Genomic DNA, 17,769 nt, shown 5'->3' with positions numbered 1-17,769 from the left:
AAACGGAGGCGCCGAACTGAGCGGGTCCGTCAGGCTTTAACGCAGCACCTAGTCACAATTGACCACACATGCATTTAATACAAAAGAGAACGCTAAGACTGCGGCTATTCGCCATGTAAAGCAATCGCAGAAACTTTAAACGTGTTCACCTCTAGTGTTTGTGATTGTATTACGTGGTGAACTTTTTGGAGTTCCAATTCAAAATAGAATCAATTTCCAACAAACGTATTCATTGATTTTTCGCGTCTGAAATGTAGAATGGCGACGGTTTTCTACGTAAGTTCAATTTGTGCTTTACATCATGTTCACTTTCACACACGATCACCTAAGAAAATGCAATGTTACGCATTTGATTTGCAAGATATCTTGATCAAAAGTTGTTAGTACATTCTCCTATCCTTCGACAATAAAGATATGAAACTAAACTATGATCACTCTGGCGGTTTCTTATACAATTTTTGTCCGTGCGCATCTCAGAACGTTTAGTTCCTAGACCCGGGCTTAGTAGGCCTATTGGGAAATCCGGGCCTGCAGGAACACATAATGAAATCTAATTGGAAACTTTCGAAATGTGGGCATAGAGAGAAAGGTAAATTATCAGACAAAATATATAATGAAGGAGAACAGAAGAAATTAAGTGCTGTAACAGCAATATAAAAAAGATGGAATTAAAGAGAAGTAGAATGGGTGAGACTACGCACTCACTGAAGAATGCGATAGGCCAGGGGGAGCGAGAAAGAAGCTTGGTATTAATGCAAACTCTTCAGATCAAATGTACGAAAAGCAAGTATCAGCATTTAGCTGCCCGTCTGTCTTATTTTCCTTGGATTAGAGTCATAAAACTATCTACTCTTTCATACTGATGTCAAGCAAGAGAGTTCCACACAGAATTTTCTCTACCATTCAAGACTACATCTGTATAGCTCAAACGATTGATTCAATTCTAACATTGCAGTTTGGAAACCCACACTTTCTTGTAACATTGTTCTCCATCGAGATGGCGTCCGTAGAAAAACACACTGTGCGATATTGGAATATTCTTGGTTTATATTTCAAAATTGCTCATGTTCTCATAGTCCGAAAATAACATCAAGATTAGCACAAATACTTGTTGTCCCAGCCTAATGCTGCTATGACACTGTTAGTTTCCTTTATTGTAGTTACTGGTTTAAATAAAATACAGTGATGCACCTATGAAAATATCCTAAATATGGTCTATACCCTCCTCAAAATATTCTAAATATGGCCTATACCCTCCTCAAACAAATCCTGGGTACAGCCCTTTTTAAGACGAACCCCATTCTCAGCTTTTGAACATCCTACTAAAAGACACGCAAAAAAAAAGTGCTCTACATGGTCATATATCATGACTTTTTTATATATTCCTTGTTCTATCAGATAGTCTTCCAGAAATCAGATATACTTAATGTGCTTACGGTTGCTCACTAGATGATCTCCCCAAATAACTCACTTCCATAATTGTGAGCACTAGCGATATAGATGCGAGCCATGCAACTCTATATTGAAGTGCATGTATGTATGAGCTGGAAACGCCTTAACTGGTAGAGTTTGTTGGAACAGACATTTCAAATTGGGTCGTTGACGACAAGGTTGGCACATTATTGAAGTGTCCAGGTTTGTCGCGGTCGATATCTCATTTTGGGTAGTTGACGACAAGGTTGGACGACGACAAGCCTGTACACATTCCTGGGGTGTCCAAGCTTGTTGTGGTAGATCCCGACCAGCCTGGACACATCTCATTTTGGGTCGCTAACGACAAGGTTGGCCAACGACAAGCCTGGACACATTCCTGAAGGTGTCCAGGCTTGTCGGGATCGACCCCGAGATGTTTTAACATATCTCATTTCGGGTCGCTGACGACAAGGTTGGCCAACGACAAGCTTGGAGACAAAAAGTGTCCAGGCTTGTCGTCGTCCAACCTTGGCGCGGTCCCTTTTTGTTTTATAGAACAGATTTAATGATGCGGAAACATGTATGAATGTTCAGTGAGTAACTAGGGAGCGTGTGCTTGAACGTGGAATAACAGAATGAACGTGTTTTTAAAAAGTGGGATTTCCTGACTGGATGACCATATTTATTGTCACTTCACTAGACCATTTATCTACTTTTCGTGCGTGGTAAACTTCTAGAAATGATTCGAGTTGTGGTTTCAGTTTCTTCCTACGTTTCGACTAAGCTAGTTTTGCAGTCGCGTGAAGTTGGCCCAACCACATCGTAGAAATAGAAAAAAAAATATGTCAAGATTTAGTGCTTAATTAGTTCTAATTAGTGCTCAAGACCGCAGAATTAGTGCTCAATTGGTTTTCGAGATATATTGATTATTAAGATGGTTGGGCCAACTTCACGCTTTCTAAAAGTTGTTTCAAAATTCAATTTAAACGGTATTGGTAATTAGTGCTTAATTAGTGCTCTTCATCCCACATGGTCCCAGAATTAGTGCTCAATAAATAAGGGTATACGGGGCATATGTATTTTTGGGGTAAATGTGAGTTGGCCCAACCACTTCGAAAGAAATCAAAAATTTTCATGTCACGAATTAGTGCTTAATTAGTGCTTTCAATCCCGCATGGTCCCAGAATTAGTGCTCAATTTATTCTCGAGATATATTGATTATTAAGATGGTTGGGCCAACTTCACGCTTTCTAAAAGTTGTTTCAAAATTCAATTTAAACGGTATAGGTAATTAGTGCTTAATTAGTGCTCTTCATCCCACATGGTCCCAGAATTAGTGCTCAATAAATAAGGGTATACGGGGCATATGTATTTTTGGGGTAAATGTGAGTTGGCCCAACCACTTCGAAAGAAATCAAAAATTTTCATGTCACGAATTAGTGCTTAATTAGTGCTTTCAATCCCGCATGGTCCCAGAATTAGTGCTCAATTTATTCTCGAGATATATTGATTATTAAGATGGTTGGGCCAACTTCACGCTTTCTAAAAGTTGTTTCAAAATTCAATTTAAACGGTATAGGTAATTAGTGCTTAATTAGTGCTCTTCATCCCACATGGTCCCAGAATTAGTGCTCAATAAATAAGGGTATACGGGGCATATGTATTTTTGGGGTAAATGTGAGCTGGCCCAACCACTTCGAAAGAAATCAAAAATTTTCATGTCACGAATTAGTGCTTAATTAGTGCTTTCAATCCCGCATGGTCCCAGAATTAGTGCTCAATTTATTCTCGAGATATATTGATTATTAAGATGGTTGGGCCAACTTCACGCTTTCTAAAAGTTGTTTCAAAATTCAATTTAAACGGTATAGGTAATTAGTGCTTAATTAGTGCTCTTCATCCCACATGGTCCCAGAATTAGTGCTCAATAAATAAGGGTATACGGGGCATATGTATTTTTGGGGTAAATGTCAGTTGGCCCAACCACTTCGAAAGAAATCAAAAATTTTCATGTCACGAATTAGTGCTTAATTAGTGCTTTCAATCCCGCATGGTCCCAGAATTAGTGCTCAATTTATTCTCGAGATATATTGATTATTAAGATGGTTGGGCCAACTTCACGCTTTCTAAAAGTTGTTTCAAAATTCAATTTAAACGGTATAGGTAATTAGTGCTTAATTAGTGCTCTTCATCCCACATGGTCCCAGAATTAGTGCTCAATAAATAAGGGTATACAGGGCATATGTATTTTTGGGGTAAATGTGAGTTGGCCCAACCACTTCGAAAGAAAGCAAAAATTTTCATGTCACGAATTAGTGCTTAATTAGTGCTTTCAATCCCGCATGGTCCCAGAATTAGTGCTCAATTTATTCTCGAGATATATTGATTATTAAGATGGTTGGGCCAACTTCACGCTTTCTAAAAGTTGTTTCAAAATTCAATTTAAACGGTATAGGTAATTAGTGCTTAATTAGTGCTCTTCATCCCACATGGTCCCAGAATTAGTGCTCAATAAATAAGGGTATACGGGGCATATGTATTTTTGGGGTAAATGTGAGTTGGCCCAACCACTTCGAAAGAAATCAAAAATTTTCATGTCACGAATTAGTGCTTAATTAGTGCTTTCAATCCCGCATGGTCCCAGAATTAGTGCTCAATTTATTCTCGAGATATATTGATTATTAAGATGGTTGGGCCAACTTCACGCTTTCTAAAAGTTGTTTCAAAATTCAATTTAAACGGTATAGGTAATTAGTGCTTAATTAGTGCTCTTCATCCCACATGGTCCCAGAATTAGTGCTCAAAAATAAGGGTATACGGGGCATATGTATTTTTGGGGTAAATGTGAGTTGGCCCAACCACTTCGAAAGAAAGCAAAAATTTTCATGTCACGAATTAGTGCTTAATTAGTGCTTTCAATCCCGCATGGTCCCAGAATTAGTGCTCAATTTATTCTCGAGATATATTGATTATTAAGATGGTTGGGCCAACTTCACGCTTTCTAAAAGTTGTTTCAAAATTCAATTTAAACGGTATAGGTAATTAGTGCTTAATTAGTGCTCGTCATCCCACATGGTCCCAGAATTAGTGCTCAATAAATAAGGGTATACGGGGCATATGTATTTTTGGGGTAAATGTGAGTTGGCCCAACCACTTCGAAAGAAATCAAAAATTTTCATGTCACGAATTAGTGCTTAATTAGTGCTTTCAATCCCGCATGGTCCCAGAATTAGTGCTCAATTTATTCTCGAGATATATTGATTATTAAGATGGTTGGGCCAACTTCACGCTTTCTAAAAGTTGTTTCAAAATTCAATTTAAACGGTATAGGTAATTAGTGCTTAATTAGTGCTCTTCATCCCACATGGTCCCAGAATTAGTGCTCAATAAATAAGGGTATACGGGGCATATGTATTTTTGGGGTAAATGTGAGTTGGCCCAACCACTTCGAAAGAAATCAAAAATTTTCATGTCACGAATTAGTGCTTAATTAGTGCTTTCAATCCCGCATGGTCCCAGAATTAGTGCTCAATTTATTCTCGAGATATATTGATTATTAAGATGGTTGGGCCAACTTCACGCTTTCTAAAAGTTGTTTCAAAATTCAATTTAAACGGTATAGGTAATTAGTGCTTAATTAGTGCTCTTCATCCCACATGGTCCCAGAATTAGTGCTCAATAAATAAGGGTATACGAAGCATATGTATTTTTGGGGTAAATGTGAGTTGGCCCAACCACTTCGAAAGAAAGCAAAAATTTTCATGTCACGAATTAGTGCTTAATTAGTGCTTTCAATCCCGCATGGTCCCAGAATTAGTGCTCAATTTATTCTCGAGATATATTGATTATTAAGATGGTTAGGCCAACTTCACGCTTTCTAAAAGTTGTTTGAAAATTCAATTTAAACGGTATAGGTAATTAGTGCTTAATTAGTGCTCTTCATCCCACATGGTCCCAGAATTAGTGCTCAATAAATAAGGGTATACGGGGCATATGTATTTTTGGGGTAAATGTGAGTTGGCCCAACCACTTCGAAAGAAATCAAAAATTTTCATGTCACGAATTAGTGCTTAATTAGTGCTTTCAATCCCGCATGGTCCCAGAATTAGTGCTCAATTTATTCTCGAGATATATTGATTATTAAGATGGTTGGGCCAACTTCACGCTTTCTAAAAGTTGTTTCAAAATTCAATTTAAACGGTATAGGTAATTAGTGCTTAATTAGTGCTCTTCATCCCACATGGTCCCAGAATTAGTGCTCAATAAATAAGGGTATACGGGGCATATGTATTTTTGGGGTAAATGTGAGTTGGCCCAACCACTTCGAAAGAAATCAAAAATTTTCATGTCACGAATTAGTGCTTAATTAGTGCTTTCAATCCCGCATGGTCCCAGAATTAGTGCTCAATTTATTCTCGAGATATATTGATTATTAAGATGGTTGGGCCAACTTCACGCTTTCTAAAAGTTGTTTCAAAATTCAATTTAAACGGTATAGGTAATTAGTGCTTAATTAGTGCTCTTCATCCCACATGGTCCCAGAATTAGTGCTCAATAAATAAGGGTATACGGGGCATATGTATTTTTGGGGTAAATGTGAGTTGGCCCAACCACTTCGAAAGAAAGCAAAAATTTTCATGTCACGAATTAGTGCTTAATTAGTGCTTTCAATCCCGCATGGTCCCAGAATTAGTGCTCAATTTATTCTCGAGATATATTGATTATTAAGATGGTTGGGCCAACTTCACGCTTTCTAAAAGTTGTTTCAAAATTCAATTTAAACGGTATAGGTAATTAGTGCTTAATTAGTGCTCTTCATCCCACATGGTCCCAGAATTAGTGCTCAATAAATAAGGGTATACGGGGCATATGTATTTTTGGGGTAAATGTGAGTTGGCCCAACCACTTCGAAAGAAATCAAAAATTTTCATGTCACGAATTAGTGCTTAATTAGTGCTTTCAATCCCGCATGGTCCCAGAATTAGTGCTCAATTTATTCTCGAGATATATTGATTATTAAGATGGTTGGGCCAACTTCACGCTTTCTAAAAGTTGTTTCAAAATTCAATTTAAACGGTATAGGTAATTAGTGCTTAATTAGTGCTCTTCATCCCACATGGTCCCAGAATTAGTGCTCAATAAATAAGGGTATACGGGGCATATGTATTTTTGGGGTAAATGTGAGTTGGCCCAACCACTTCGAAAGAAATCAAAAATTTTCATGTCAAATATTAGTGCTTAATTAGTGCTTTCAATCCCGCATGGTCCCAGAATTAGTGCTCAATTTATTCTCGAGATATATTGATTATTAAGATGGTTGGGCCAACTTCACGCTTTCTAAAAGTTGTTTCAAAATTCAATTTAAACGGTATAGGTAATTAGTGCTTAATTAGTGCTCTTCATCCCACATGGTCCCAGAATTAGTGCTCAATATATAAGGGTATACGAAGCATATGTATTTTTGGGGTAAATGTGAGTTGGCCCAACCACTTCGAAAGAAAGCAAAAATTTTCATGTCACGAATTAGTGCTTAATTAGTGCTTTCAATCCCGCATGGTCCCAGAATTAGTGCTCAATTTATTCTCGAGATATATTGATTATTAAGATGGTTAGGCCAACTTCACGCTTTCTAAAAGTTGTTTGAAAATTCAATTTAAACGGTATAGGTAATTAGTGCTTAATTAGTGCTCTTCATCCCACATGGTCCCAGAATTAGTGCTCAATAAATAAGGGTATACGGGGCATATGTATTTTTGGGGTAAATGTGAGTTGGCCCAACCACTTCGAAAGAAAGCAAAAATTTTCATGTCACGAATTAGTGCTTAATTAGTGCTTTCAATCCCGCATGGTCCCAGAATTAGTGCTCAATTTATTCTCGAGATATATTGATTATTAAGATGGTTGGGCCAACTTCACGCTTTCTAAAAGTTGTTTCAAAATTCAATTTAAACGGTATAGGTAATTAGTGCTTAATTAGTGCTCTTCATCCCACATGGTCCCAGAATTAGTGCTCAATAAATAAGGGTATACGGGGCATATGTATTTTTGGGGTAAATGTGAGTTGGCCCAACCACTTCGAAAGAAATCAAAAATTTTCATGTCACGAATTAGTGCTTAATTAGTGCTTTCAATCCCGCATGGTCCCAGAATTAGTGCTCAATTTATTCTCGAGATATATTGATTATTAAGATGGTTGGGCCAACTTCACCCTTTCTAAAAGTTGTTTCAAAATTCAATTTAAACGGTATAGGTAATTAGTGCTTAATTAGTGCTCTTCATCCCACATGGTCCCAGAATTAGTGCTCAATAAATAAGGGTATACGGGGCATATGTATTTTTGGGGTAAATGTGAGTTGGCCCAACCACTTCGAAAGAAATCAAAAATTTTCATGTCACGAATTAGTGCTTAATTAGTGCTTTCAATCCCGCATGGTCCCAGAATTAGTGCTCAATTTATTCTCGAGATATATTGATTATTAAGATGGTTGGGCCAACTTCACGCTTTCTAAAAGTTGTTTCAAAATTCAATTTAAACGGTATAGGTAATTAGTGCTTAATTAGTGCTCTTCATCCCACATGGTCCCAGAATTAGTGCTCAATAAATAAGGGTATACAGGGCATATGTATTTTTGGGGTAAATGTGAGTTGGCCCAACCACTTCGAAAGAAATCAAAAATTTTCATGTCACGAATTAGTGCTTAATTAGTGCTTTCAATCCCGCATGGTCCCAGAATTAGTGCTCAATTTATTCTCGAGATATATTGATTATTAAGATGGTTGGGCCAACTTCACGCTTTCTAAAAGTTGTTTCAAAATTCAATTTAAACGGTATAGGTAATTAGTGCTTAATTAGTGCTCTTCATCCCACATGGTCCCAGAATTAGTGCTCAATAAATAAGGGTATACGGGGCATATGTATTTTTGGGGTAAATGTGAGTTGGCCCAACCACTTCGAAAGAAATCAAAAATTTTCATGTCACGAATTAGTGCTTAATTAGTGCTTTCAATCCCGCATGGTCCCAGAATTAGTGCTCAATTTATTCTCGAGATATATTGATTATTAAGATGGTTGGGCCAACTTCACGCTTTCTAAAAGTTGTTTCAAAATTCAATTTAAACGGTATAGGTAATTAGTGCTTAATTAGTGCTCTTCATCCCACATGGTCCCAGAATTAGTGCTCAATAAATAAGGGTATACGGGGCATATGTATTTTTGGGGTAAATGTGAGTTGGCCCAACCACTTCGAAAGAAAGCAAAAATTTTCATGTCACGAATTAGTGCTTAATTAGTGCTTTCAATCCCGCATGGTCCCAGAATTAGTGCTCAATTTATTCTCGAGATATATTGATTATTAAGATGGTTGGGCCAACTTCACGCTTTCTAAAAGTTGTTTCAAAATTCAATTTAAACGGTATAGGTAATTAGTGCTTAATTAGTGCTCTTCATCCCACATGGTCCCAGAATTAGTGCTCAATAAATAAGGGTATACGGGGCATATGTATTTTTGGGGTAAATGTGAGTTGGCCCAACCACTTCGAAAGAAATCAAAAATTTTCATGTCACGAATTAGTGCTTAATTAGTGCTTTCAATCCCGCATGGTCCCAGAATTAGTGCTCAATTTATTCTCGAGATATATTGATTATTAAGATGGTTGGGCCAACTTCACGCTTTCTAAAAGTTGTTTCAAAATTCAATTTAAACGGTATAGGTAATTAGTGCTTAATTAGTGCTCGTCATCCCACATGGTCCCAGAATTAGTGCTCAATAAATAAGGGTATACGGGGCATATGTATTTTTGGGGTAAATGTGAGTTGGCCCAACCACTTCGAAAGAAATCAAAAATTTTCATGTCACGAATTAGTGCTTAATTAGTGCTTTCAATCCCGCATGGTCCCAGAATTAGCGCTCAATTTATTCTCGAGATATATTGATTATTAAGATGGTTGGGCCAACTTCACGCTTTCTAAAAGTTGTTTCAAAATTCAATTTAAACGGTATAGGTAATTAGTGCTTAATTAGTGCTCTTCATCCCACATGGTCCCAGAATTAGTGCTCAATAAATAAGGGTATACAGGGCATATGTATTTTTGGGGTAAATGTGAGTTGGCCCAACCACTTCGAAAGAAATCAAAAATTTTCATGTCACGAATTAGTGCTTAATTAGTGCTTTCAATCCCGCATGGTCCCAGAATTAGTGCTCAATTTATTCTCGAGATATATTGATTATTAAGATGGTTGGGCCAACTTCACGCTTTCTAAAAGTTGTTTCAAAATTCAATTTAAACGGTATAGGTAATTAGTGCTTAATTAGTGCTCTTCATCCCACATGGTCCCAGAATTAGTGCTCAATAAATAAGGGTATACGGGGCATATGTATTTTTGGGGTAAATGTGAGTTGGCCCAACCACTTCGAAAGAAATCAAAAATTTTCATGTCACGAATTAGTGCTTAATTAGTGCTTTCAATCCCGCATGGTCCCAGAATTAGTGCTCAATTTATTCTCGAGATATATTGATTATTAAGATGGTTGGGCCAACTTCACGCTTTCTAAAAGTTATTTCAAAGTTCAATTTAAACGGTATAGGTAATTAGTGCTTAATTAGTGCTCTTCATCCCACATGGTCCCAGAATTAGTGCTCAATAAATAAGGGTATACGGGGCATATGTATTTTTGGGGTAAATGTGAGTTGGCCCAACCACTTCGAAAGAAATCAAAAATTTTCATGTCACGAATTAGTGCTTAATTAGTGCTTTCAATCCCGCATGGTCCCAGAATTAGTGCTCAATTTATTCTCGAGATATATTGATTATTAAGATGGTTGGGCCAACTTCACGCTTTCTAAAAGTTGTTTCAAAATTCAATTTAAACGGTATAGGTAATTAGTGCTTAATTAGTGCTCTTCATCCCACATGGTCCCAGAATTAGTGCTCAATAAATAAGGGTATACGGGGCATATGTATTTTTGGGGTAAATGTGAGTTGGCCCAACCACTTCGAAAGAAATCAAAAATTTTCATGTCACGAATTAGTGCTTAATTAGTGCTTTCAATCCCGCATGGTCCCAGAATTAGTGCTCAATTTATTCTCGAGATATATTGATTATTAAGATGGTTGGGCCAACTTCACGCTTTCTAAAAGTTGTTTCAAAATTCAATTTAAACGGTATAGGTAATTAGTGCTTAATTAGTGCTCTTCATCCCACATGGTCCCAGAATTAGTGCTCAATAAATAAGGGTATACGGGGCATATGTATTTTTGGGGTAAATGTGAGTTGGCCCAACCACTTCGAAAGAAATCAAAAATTTTCATGTCAAATATTAGTGCTTAATTAGTGCTTTCAATCCCGCATGGTCCCAGAATTAGTGCTCAATTTATTCTCGAGATATATTGATTATTAAGATGGTTGGGCCAACTTCACGCTTTCTAAAAGTTGTTTCAAAATTCAATTTAAACGGTATAGGTAATTAGTGCTTAATTAGTGCTCTTCATCCCACATGGTCCCAGAATTAGTGATCAATAAATAAGGGTATACGGGGCATATGTATTTTTGGGGTAAATGTGAGTTGGCCCAACCACTTCGAAAGAAAGCAAAAATTTTCATGTCACGAATTAGTGCTTAATTAGTGCTTTCAATCCCGCATGGTCCCAGAATTAGTGCTCAATTTATTCTCGAGATATATTGATTATTAAGATGGTTAGGCCAACTTCACGCTTTCTAAAAGTTGTTTGAAAATTCAATTTAAACGGTATAGGTAATTAGTGCTTAATTAGTGCTCTTCATCCCACATGGTCCCAGAATTAGTGCTCAATAAATAAGGGTATACGGGGCATATGTATTTTTGGGGTAAATGTGAGTTGGCCCAACCACTTCGAAAGAAATCAAAAATTTTCATGTCACGAATTAGTGCTTAATTAGTGCTTTCAATCCCGCATGGTCCCAGAATTAGTGCTCAATTTATTCTCGAGATATATTGATTATTAAGATGGTTGGGCCAACTTCACGCTTTCTAAAAGTTGTTTCAAAATTCAATTTAAACGGTATAGGTAATTAGTGCTTAATTAGTGCTCTTCATCCCACATGGTCCCAGAATTAGTGCTCAATAAATAAGGGTATACGGGGCATATGTATTTTTGGGGTAAATGTGAGTTGGCCCAACCACTTCGAAAGAATTCAAAAATTTTCATGTCACGAATTAGTGCTTAATTAGTGCTTTCAATCCCGCATGGTCCCAGAATTAGTGCTCAATTTATTCTCGAGATATATTGATTATTAAGATGGTTGGGCCAACTTCACGCTTTCTAAAAGTTGTTTCAAAATTCAATTTAAACGGTATAGGTAATTAGTGCTTAATTAGTGCTCTTCATCCCACATGGTCCCAGAATTAGTGCTCAATAAATAAGGGTATACGGGGCATATGTATTTTTGGGGTAAATGTGAGTTGGCCCAACCACTTCGAAAGAAATCAAAAATTTTCATGTCACGAATTAGTGCTTAATTAGTGCTTTCAATCCCGCATGGTCCCAGAATTAGTGCTCAATTTATTCTCGAGATATATTGATTATTAAGATGGTTGGGCCAACTTCACGCTTTCTAAAAGTTGTTTCAAAATTCAATTTAAACGGTATAGGTAATTAGTGCTTAATTAGTGCTCTTCATCCCACATGGTCCCAGAATTAGTGCTCAATAAATAAGGGTATACGGGGCATAAGTATTTTTGGGGTAAATGTGAGTTGGCCCAACCACTTCGAAAGAAATCAAAAATTTTCATGTCAAATATTAGTGCTTAATTAGTGCTTTCAATCCCGCATGGTCCCAGAATTAGTGCTCAATTTATTCTCGAGATATATTGATTATTAAGATGGTTGGGCCAACTTCACGCTTTCTAAAAGTTGTTTCAAAATTCAATTTAAACGGTATAGGTAATTAGTGCTTAATTAGTGCTCTTCATCCCACATGGTCCCAGAATTAGTGCTCAATAAATAAGGGTATACGAAGCATATGTATTTTTGGGGTAAATGTGAGTTGGCCCAACCACTTCGAAAGAAAGCAAAAATTTTCATGTCACGAATTAGTGCTTAATTAGTGCTTTCAATCCCGCATGGTCCCAGAATTAGTGCTCAATTTATTCTCGAGATATATTGATTATTAAGATGGTTAGGCCAACTTCACGCTTTCTAAAAGTTGTTTGAAAATTCAATTTAAACGGTATAGGTAATTAGTGCTTAATTAGTGCTCTTCATCCCACATGGTCCCAGAATTAGTGCTCAATAAATAAGGGTATACGGGGCATATGTATTTTTGGGGTAAATGTGAGTTGGCCCAACCACTTCGAAAGAAAGCAAAAATTTTCATGTCACGAATTAGTGCTTAATTAGTGCTTTCAATCCCGCATGGTCCCAGAATTAGTGCTCAATTTATTCTCGAGATATATTGATTATTAAGATGGTTGGGCCAACTTCACGCTTTCTAAAAGTTGTTTCAAAATTCAATTTAAACGGTATAGGTAATTAGTGCTTAATTAGTGCTCTTCATCCCACATGGTCCCAGAATTAGTGCTCAATAAATAAGGGTATACGGGGCATATGTATTTTTGTGGTAAATGTGAGTTGGCCCAACCACTTCGAAAGAAATCAAAAATTTTCATGTCACGAATTAGTGCTTAATTAGTGCTTTCAATCCCGCATGGTCCCAGAATTAGTGCTCAATTTATTCTCGAGATATATTGATTATTAAGATGGTTGGGCCAACTTCACGCTTTCTAAAAGTTGTTTCAAAATTCAATTTAAACGGTATAGGTAATTAGTGCTTAATTAGTGCTCTTCATCCCACATGGTCCCAGAATTAGTGCTCAATAAATAAGGGTATACGGGGCATATGTATTTTTGGGGTAAATGTGAGTTGGCCCAACCACTTCGAAAGAAATCAAAAATTTTCATGTCACGAATTAGTGCTTAATTAGTGCTTTCAATCCCGCATGGTCCCAGAATTAGTGCTCAATTTATTCTCGAGATATATTGATTATTAAGATGGTTGGGCCAACTTCACGCTTTCTAAAAGTTGTTTCAAAATTCAATTTAAACGGTATAGGTAATTAGTGCTTAATTAGTGCTCTTCATCCCACATGGTCCCAGAATTAGTGCTCAATAAATAAGGGTATACGGGGCATATGTATTTTTGGGGTAAATGTGAGTTGGCCCAACCACTTCGAAAGAAATCAAAAATTTTCATGTCACGAATTAGTGCTTAATTAGTGCTTTCAATCCCGCATGGTCCCAGAATTAGTGCTCAATTTATTCTCGAGATATATTGATTATTAAGATGGTTGGGCCAACTTCACGCTTTCTAAAAGTTATTTCAAAGTTCAATTTAAACGGTATAGGTAATTAGTGCTTAATTAGTGCTCTTCATCCCACATGGTCCCAGAATTAGTGCTCAATAAATAAGGGTATACGGGGCATATGTATTTTTGGGGTAAATGTGAGTTGGCCCAACCACTTCGAAAGAAATCAAAAATTTTCATGTCACGAATTAGTGCTTAATTAGTGCTTTCAATCCCGCATGGTCCCAGAATTAGTGCTCAATTTATTCTCGAGATATATTGATTATTAAGATGGTTGGGCCAACTTCACGCTTTCTAAAAGTTGTTTCAAAATTCAATTTAAACGGTATAGGTAATTAGTGCTTAATTAGTGCTCTTCATCCCACATGGTCCCAGAATTAGTGCTCAATAAATAAGGGTATACGGGGCATATGTATTTTTGGGGTAAATGTGAGTTGGCCCAACCACTTCGAAAGAAATCAAAAATTTTCATGTCACGAATTAGTGCTTAATTAGTGCTTTCAATCCCGCATGGTCCCAGAATTAGTGCTCAATTTATTCTCGAGATATATTGATTATTAAGATGGTTGGGCCAACTTCACGCTTTCTAAAAGTTGTTTCAAAATTCAATTTAAACGGTATAGGTAATTAGTGCTTAATTAGTGCTCTTCATCCCACATGGTCCCAGAATTAGTGCTCAATAAATAAGGGTATACGGGGCATATGTATTTTTGGGGTAAATGTGAGTTGGCCCAACCACTTCGAAAGAAATCAAAAATTTTCATGTCAAATATTAGTGCTTAATTAGTGCTTTCAATCCCGCATGGTCCCAGAATTAGTGCTCAATTTATTCTCGAGATATATTGATTATTAAGATGGTTGGGCCAACTTCACGCTTTCTAAAAGTTGTTTCAAAATTCAATTTAAACGGTATAGGTAATTAGTGCTTAATTAGTGCTCTTCATCCCACATGGTCCCAGAATTAGTGATCAATAAATAAGGGTATACGGGGCATATGTATTTTTGGGGTAAATGTGAGTTGGCCCAACCACTTCGAAAGAAAGCAAAAATTTTCATGTCACGAATTAGTGCTTAATTAGTGCTTTCAATCCCGCATGGTCCCAGAATTAGTGCTCAATTTATTCTCGAGATATATTGATTATTAAGATGGTTAGGCCAACTTCACGCTTTCTAAAAGTTGTTTGAAAATTCAATTTAAACGGTATAGGTAATTAGTGCTTAATTAGTGCTCTTCATCCCACATGGTCCCAGAATTAGTGCTCAATAAATAAGGGTATACGGGGCATATGTATTTTTGGGGTAAATGTGAGTTGGCCCAACCACTTCGAAAGAAATCAAAAATTTTCATGTCACGAATTAGTGCTTAATTAGTGCTTTCAATCCCGCATGGTCCCAGAATTAGTGCTCAATTTATTCTCGAGATATATTGATTATTAAGATGGTTGGGCCAACTTCACGCTTTCTAAAAGTTGTTTCAAAATTCAATTTAAACGGTATAGGTAATTAGTGCTTAATTAGTGCTCTTCATCCCACATGGTCCCAGAATTAGTGCTCAATAAATAAGGGTATACGGGGCATATGTATTTTTGGGGTAAATGTGAGTTGGCCCAACCACTTCGAAAGAAATCAAAAATTTTCATGTCACGAATTAGTGCTTAATTAGTGCTTTCAATCCCGCATGGTCCCAGAATTAGTGCTCAATTTATTCTCGAGATATATTGAGATGGTTGGGCCAACTTCACGCTTTCTAAAAGTTGTTTCAAAATTCAATTTAAACGGTATAGGTAATTAGTGCTTAATTAGTGCTCTTCATCCCACATGGTCCCAGAATTAGTGCTCAATAAATAAGGGTATACGGGGCATATGTATTTTTGGGGTAAATGTGAGTTGGCCCAACCACTTCGAAAGAAATCAAAAATTTTCATGTCACGAATTAGTGCTTAATTAGTGCTTTCAATCCCGCATGGTCCCAGAATTAGTGCTCAATTTATTCTCGAGATATATTGATTATTAAGATGGTTGGGCCAACTTCACGCTTTCTAAAAGTTGTTTCAAAATTCAATTTAAACGGTATAGGTAATTAGTGCTTAATTAGTGCTCTTCATCCCACATGGTCCCAGAATTAGTGCTCAATAAATAAGGGTATACGGGGCATAAGTATTTTTGGGGTAAATGTGAGTTGGCCCAACCACTTCGAAAGAAATCAAAAATTTTCATGTCAAATATTAGTGCTTAATTAGTGCTTTCAATCCCGCATGGTCCCAGAATTAGTGCTCAATTTATTCTCGAGATATATTGATTATTAAGATGGTTGGGCCAACTTCACGCTTTCTAAAAGTTGTTTCAAAATTCAATTTAAACGGTATAGGTAATTAGTGCTTAATTAGTGCTCTTCATCCCACATGGTCCCAGAATTAGTGCTCAATAAATAAGGGTATACGAAGCATATGTATTTTTGGGGTAAATGTCAGTTGGCCCAACCACTTCGAAAGAAAGCAAAAATTTTCATGTCACGAATTAGTGCTTAATTAGTGCTTTCAATCCCGCATGGTCCTAGAATTAGTGCTCAATTTATTCTCGAGATATATTGATTATTAAGATGGTTAGGCCAACTTCACGCTTTCTAAAAGTTGTTTCAAAATTCAATTTAAACGGTATAGGTAATTAGTGCTTAATTAGTGCTCTTCATCCCACATGGTCCCAGAATTAGTGCTCAATAAATAAGGGTATACGGGGCATATGTATTTTTGGGGTAAATGTGAGTTGGCCCAACCACTTCGAAAGAAAGCAAAAATTTTCATGTCACGAATTAGTGCTTAATTAGTGCTTTCAATCCCGCATGGTCCCAGAATTAGTGCTCAATTTATTCTCGAGATATATTGATTATTAAGATGGTTGGGCCAACTTCACGCTTTCTAAAAGTTGTTTCAAAATTCAATTTAAACGGTATAGGTAATTAGTGCTTAATTAGTGCTCTTCATCCCACATGGTCCCAGAATTAGTGCTCAATAAATAAGGGTATACGGGGCATATGTATTTTTGTGGTAAATGTGAGTTGGCCCAACCACTTCGAAAGAAATCAAAAATTTTCATGTCACGAATTAGTGCTTAATTAGTGCTTTCAATCCCGCATGGTCCCAGAATTAGTGCTCAATTTATTCTCGAGATATATTGATTATTAAGATGGTTGGGCCAACTTCACGCTTTCTAAAAGTTGTTTCAAAATTCAATTTAAACGGTATAGGTAATTAGTGCTTAATTAGTGCTCTTCATCCCACATGGTCCCAGAATTAGTGCTCAATAAATAAGGGTATACGGGGCATATGTATTTTTGGGGTAAATGTGAGTTGGCCCAACCACTTCGAAAGAAATCAAAAATTTTCATGTCACGAATTAGTGCTTAATTAGTGCTTTCAATCCCGCATGGTCCCAGAATTAGTGCTCAATTTATTCTCGAGATATATTGATTATTAAGATGGTTGGGCCAACTTCACGCTTTCTAAAAGTTGTTTCAAAATTCAATTTAAACGGTATAGGTAATTAGTGCTTAATTAGTGCTCTTCATCCCACATGGTCCCAGAATTAGTGCTCAATAAATAAGGGTATACGGGGCATATGTATTTTTGGGGTAAATGTGAGTTGGCCCAACCACTTCGAAAGAAAGCAAAAATTTTCATGTCACGAATTAGTGCTTAATTAGTGCTTTCAATCCCGCATGGTCCCAGAATTAGTGCTCAATTTATTCTCGAGATATATTGATTATTAAGATGGTTGGGCCAACTTCACGCTTTCTAAAAGTTGTTTCAAAATTCAATTTAAACGGTATAGGTAATTAGTGCTTAATTAGTGCTCTTCATCCCACATGGTCCCAGAATTAGTGCTCAATAAATAAGGGTATACGGGGCATATGTATTTTTGGGGTAAATGTGAGTTGGCCCAACCACTTCGAAAGAAATCAAAAATTTTCATGTCACGAATTAGTGCTTAATTAGTGCTTTCAATCCCGCATGGTC

The sequence above is a fragment of the Thermobia domestica genome, chromosome 10 (assembly GCF_964235325.1).
Source record: "Thermobia domestica chromosome 10, izTheDome1.hap1.1, whole genome shotgun sequence".
Taxonomy (NCBI): Eukaryota; Metazoa; Arthropoda; class Insecta; order Zygentoma; family Lepismatidae; genus Thermobia; species Thermobia domestica.
Note: the sequence above shows the minus strand (reverse complement) of the source record.